Here is a 6,001-nt window from a genome sequence, read left to right as displayed (position 1 = left end):
GGCCGCCCCGCCCACCCATGAGGGGCGGAGGAGCTGCGCGCGCAGCCAGCGCGGCATAGGGCAGCACGGATCAGGCACCCCACGGCACGGGGAGCCCGGCAGCGGGCGGCGCTGCCGCAGCTCGTTTGTGGGGCTGCCCGCGGGGAGTTCGCCCCGCCAGAAGCGGGACGCCTTGGCGGCGCCACGGTTCCCTTGGGTTATTTGAACGTTGATTTAAAGCCTGGCAGTTAAACGGACGGAGGGGCGGGGCGGGGGAGCCAGCCGCGGAGCACCCTGGGGCGGGCGGAAGGATACGGGCGCTGCGCGGTCCTGTGGGTGGCCTGCGTCTGCCTCCCCGCTGCCTTTTCTCACGGCCCTCGGCCTCCGCCTCGCCCGTGAAAGCGGCTGAGGGACAGCGGCGGCGGGAGCCGCCTGGAAAAGCTGCTGGGCGCCCTCTCGGGAGGCTGACGGGAAACATGGCATCTCCTGAAAGGAAAACTGCGCGTAGCGGTTAATAACGTGCAAGATGGGCGCCGGGATTCCCAGACTGACTGGTGGGGGCTTCCTGCCTCGTCTGCCGGGTTGGGGAGTGCTCGTTTTCACTCGGCTAAACCGAGTTCGGTGCTGTCGGTGCAAGTCAGTGTTATCAACGGGCAATGAACGTAAAAGATGGTTATAGAATGGTTCGGGTTGGAAGGGACCTGAAAGATCACCTCGTTCCAACCCCTGCCATGGGCAGGGACACCTCCCGCTAGACCAGGCTGCTCAAAGCCCCATCCAGCCTGGCCTTGAACGCTTCCAGGGATGGGGCATCCACAGCTTCCCTGGGCAACCTGTGCCAGTGCCTCACCACCCTCACAGTAAAGAATTTTTTCCTAATACCGAATCTAAATCCACCCTTTTTCAGTTTGAAGCTATTACTGCTCATCCTATTCTGGCAGCCTCCAAAGAAATTAAGCTTCACTTTCAGCTTATTTCAGTAAAAAATAAAGAATAAAGCATACTGTTTGCTCTTAATTGCAGTCTAGCACTGAGCCATGACTTGAAAATTGAACTTACATTTCTTATTATTGTGATTTCTCAAGCAATGTTATTAGGACAAGTGAATACATTCCCCTCTTGCCAACAAAGTCGTAAAGCCTGTGTTGGCTAAATTAGCCTGTCAGCTGGGTTGTGCAGGTGTAATTGATTGTCACTCACAACATGGCTGTTCAAGATGCTCCAGAAATGTGCTTTCTTGATTCTGGTACTTGTAGCAGAAAGAGTATTTGCTACAGAATAGATTCCAAAGTGAAAGTCCACACATCTGTGTGTATATACATATAAACACGTTTTCAGTGAAAACTTGAAACGTTTTGAAGACCTTGCTGTTGCTACAAGTGATTCGACATGGTTACACAAAAAAGGGTAAGGATCATGTAACTAGTGACCGCAAGGACAGAAGGGCTTGTCTTCTCTTATATTTAAACTGAAAAAGATACGCTGTGGTTACTGTTGTGGGTTTCCCACTTCTGGTTTCCTCTGAAAATACCTTGCAGGTACTTGTTTTAAGCTTTCAAGATACTAATTAACAGATTAAGCCACCACAGGATATGGCAGCATGGACGAGGCACTGAAATACCAGAGCAGTCCTTAATAGGAACATTAATGTAGCAAATTGACTTGACTTCTCAAGCACAAATGTGAACATTACAATACTAAAAATCCTTACAAGCCAAGTTAGGACAAGAAATGGAAACTTTTTCCATGTGAAAGGGAGGCAGAGTTGTACTTAAGGCTGTTTATGGTCTATTTCTAGTCTCTGTATAAATCGCCTAACATTTTCTGTATATCAGTGGCAACTTAAACACAAGATCTCCCAATATTTGCCTGGTGTTTGGCTACTATTTATTATGTTCAGAACCCAGGCCTCCTGTGTGTTTTCTTAACAATGCAGATAAAAGTCTAGCTCAGACCATAAGGTGCAGGACCTTAAACTTTCCACGGGTGCCTGTTGTTTGTGTTGCTGAGCATGTAGAAAATATTCCTGCAATTTTTTTGCCCCTTGTTATTTAAAATTTATCTTTGCAAGTGTAGATTATATTTGTGGAAAACATCCTAGCTGAGCAAAAGGCAGCCGGCCAGAGACATCTGGAGGTACAAGGAATCAGCCTGCAGAGCTTTATATTCTGGCCTGCCTTCTTTCCATCCCTTGCAACTCACGCATGGGTTATCAGCCTACACTTAAAATTTTTGAGAACTTAAGAGCAGCAATTTGTTAACCGGTCGTCTGATACTTTTGGGAAGAGGACATTTAACTGAAATAGTCTTTTATTCTCTTTCCATGTCACGTAATGCAATGAGAGCTAACCTGGGATTTTTTGGTGCTACTGGAATAAATATGTTGACACCTGCGCTGGGTTGTGTTACACCATGATAACAGGAGTAAATTTGCTTCTCAAGTAATAGGTGCTATAAAATAACCCCCAGCAGCACTGTGTGTCCTCGGATGAGAGGACACGTGACAATCAGTCCAAGCACCAACAAAAAAGCAAAATGCATATGTTCATTCATCTATAATGATGAGATGAAATAGGAACCAGATTATGAACCTGTGGGCAGGACAGCTTGCTGTAATTAACACAAGAAATAAATATGTTTAAGGTGGAAATAACCACTACACTTTAATTAAGTATATTGTGTTTGTATCTCTGTTTCAGAGGTCATGTGAATTGCATGTTAAAATTGTTGTAGACTCTCTTCTAGGTTGGGCTTTGATGGATGGCAAAGTTGGCTAACAGAAGAGGAAGCGTGTCCTCATGCAGCTGTTGCCATTGTTGTTGTCCGGCATTGGGGTGAACCCCTGCACTCCCATGCCACCGCCCGCCCTCCTCCTGGCGCCCCTTCCACCCCCAGGGCCTGCTCGGGGGAAACAGGGCTCTTTTTTGTTTTGCTTTGTTTTGTTTTGTTTTCATACAATCCTAGAATAGTTTGGGTTGGAAGGGACCTTGAAGATCATCTAGTTCCAACGCCCCTGCCATGGGCAGGGACACCTCCCACTAGACCAGGCTGCTCAAAGCCCCATCCAGCCTGGCCTTGAACGCTTCCAGGGACGGGGCATCTACAGCTTCTCTGGGCAACCTGTTCCAGGACCTCACCACCCTTACAGTGAAAAATTTCTTCCTGATATCTAATGTAAATCTCCCCTCTTTCAGTTTAAAACTGTTACCCCTCATCCTAGCACCACACTCCCTCATAAAAGTCCCTCCCCATCTCTCCTGTAGGCCCCCTTTAGGTACTGGAAGGCTGCTATAAGGTCTCCTCGGAGCCGTCTCTTCTCCAGGCTGAACAGCCCCAACTCTCTCAGCCTGTCTTCACAGGAGAGGTGCTCCAGCCCTCTGATCATCTTTGTGTCCCTCCTCTGGATCCCCTCCCACAGGTCTGTGTCTTTCTTGTCTGGGGGGCCCAGAGCTGGACACAGTACTCCAGATGGGGTCTCACCAGAGCGGAGCAGAGGGGCAGAATCACCTCCCTCGCCCATCTGTCCATACGGTCTCATCCGGTTCTAGGCTCTTTGTATGACAGTGTGTCGTTCTTTAACTTAATTATCCATTAACCGGGAGGCTCATGGTTGTTTTTACCTGCCCAGCCCTGCGTTCCCTTTTCGCCCCTGGGCTGGGGATGGCAGCCAGCAGCAACAGCGCGGACACCGCGGCGCTCCCAAGCTTACAGGGAAGCTGTTTAGCACCTCTTTTGGGTATTTTTTTTTGCCTTATGTTTCTCTCCCCAGCCTTTGACGCCTTCGTGTGGGCCGCTGACCGCCCCCCCGCCCCGGCCCCGTGGCGGGCGGCCCCGGCGGCGGCCGCGAGGGGGCGCTGCGGGGCCCCGAGCGCGCGGCTCCGCTCTTCCCGCCGGCAGCGCGAGCGCCGTTTCCACCCCCGTTTCCCGCGCTGGGCGGCGAGGGGCGGGTGGAAGAGCGCGGGGAGTGGGGGGAACGCATGGGAAACTGTCTGCTAGTTCAAAAGAGTGATAAAAGAATAGCCTGCAGGCCAGGAAAACTGGGGAACAGGGAAAAAGTGAGATAAAGCGTTGTTCAGAAGGAAAAAAAACGATGTTTGCAGTGCTGTTTTGAACATCCCTCAGCATTTCAAAGCATCAGGAACTAAAGAAAAGCAAATCAGCTCTTGCAAGGGATGTCCTTGACTCGCAAGGACGTGAGGTGGCGGAAAACAGCAAAACAGCGGCACATCTGCTGCTGGAGCAGCGAGGGAGCTCGGCGCGGGGGGGGACTGGAAAAGGCTGCTGTGGCCCGCAAGGGTGGGGGCAAGATAACAGGTGGGGGGGTTTGCTGCACCGTGAAGAAAGTGATACGGAGAGGGCCGCCAGGTAACCACTAGGTAAAGATCTGGGCAGCAAAAAACCCAAATTTGACATCCATAAACTCTCCCTCTTGTACAGTCCTGAATACTGGGCTGCAGGCTTAGGGCTTGCTTTATAGCCCCTGATAAGACGTTTTAAAGGGTCTTACTGGAATTGTCACGTATTTTTCGTCCATTTTTAAAGCCAGAAGCAATTAGACTTCTTCAGAAAGCTCTTCTAAGGACTTCTCTTTGAATTGCCAGTAATTTTTCTGCGATTTTATATATGTATAAGACTCCATGTAATTTCTTACAATTAAATATATGTAAGACGCTATGAGACCATATAAAATCAGCAGCGTGACAGTGTACAGCTCTACAGAGCCAATTAGATTTGCAAGTCTTGTCTCCGAGATGGCAGCACTTGCGATGCTCCCGCACACCCGTGAATTGGTCAGGCATGTTGTTCCTGTTAGGGGGCTGACCACAGCCGTGAATGAACGCTGGAACCTCTCCTGAAGACATCCCCGGACTGATAATCAGGACAAGACACAATTACAGCCAAACGGTGACTCGTGTTGAATTCAGCTTTGGGATGCTTGATAAATACTGCAAGCTTGCGTTTGAAGTACAAGTGTGCATATTGTTGCTAAGGATTTAAGCCCAGGTATTTACCCATTTTTTAAGTCATAGAATGGCCATGATGGTTTTAATAATGCAAAGGTTTTTCTGTCTGAGGGGAAGACAGCATTTTTTATTAAATACTGATTAGATTATGAGCTTTCCCTGGCAAAAATAGATTCAAGGAAAACACAGATTGCTCGTAACACAGCCAAAAACATATTTTGCCTATCAGGAACTTGATTTCCAAGGACCCGATCAGTCAGGCTGGAGTTTGAGATTGAGGGATTTTAGAAAATGTAAATCTCATCCTCGCTGGGAAAACAGTTTGTTCTTTGAGGCATACCTTACATGTTGAACCTATCCTTAGACGACTGGGTGTCAGTCCACTGATAAGAAAACCTGGGAAAAGAATTAATTGTCTTTCTTTCTAGACCTGAGAAAGGGCCTTAAGGTAATAAAAGTGCTCAGCAAGCCTGAGTGCCCTATATATCCTGACATGATGTCACAGTATGTAGAGAAAGGGAAAGGCTTCCTCACATCTTTCCTAAGTGAAAAAGGCTCTGCTTTTCATGAAATGATGCCTGTTGTCGAGCTTACTTGTTTTGGTAGCTATTTAATTTTTTTAAGGAGAAAAAAAGAGTGGCACTGATGTCCCTTTGTCAAGCTGGCTTTTGCTTAGACCAACCAAAGAACAATTCCTATTCCCTATCAGGAGTAAAAGTAATTTCAAACACAGACAAAGCACAGAAACCCTGTATCTAAATGATGAATGCCTCTTAAATGCTTTCAGGTGAAAACTATGGACCCCAAAAGTATCAAGGATTATGAGGTGTCTTACGTAATTACTGTGGCAAGGTTTGACCCCTGTCTTTGAAGATGCTGGTTTTAATACACCAGCTGCAAAAGTATTCAAGTGTGTTCCATGCTGCTGGCAAAGACTAAAAACCAAAAGAGAATTAAGGAAAAGCAGGATAGTCTTATCACTATTAGTAACAGAAGTCCCAAATGTTGGCCCATTATTTGACATTAAATTTACATATCACATCATACAGGAAAGGGCC

The sequence above is a fragment of the Rissa tridactyla genome, chromosome 3 (assembly GCF_028500815.1).
Source record: "Rissa tridactyla isolate bRisTri1 chromosome 3, bRisTri1.patW.cur.20221130, whole genome shotgun sequence".
Taxonomy (NCBI): domain Eukaryota; kingdom Metazoa; phylum Chordata; class Aves; order Charadriiformes; family Laridae; genus Rissa; species Rissa tridactyla.
This window is presented reverse-complemented; position numbering follows the sequence as displayed.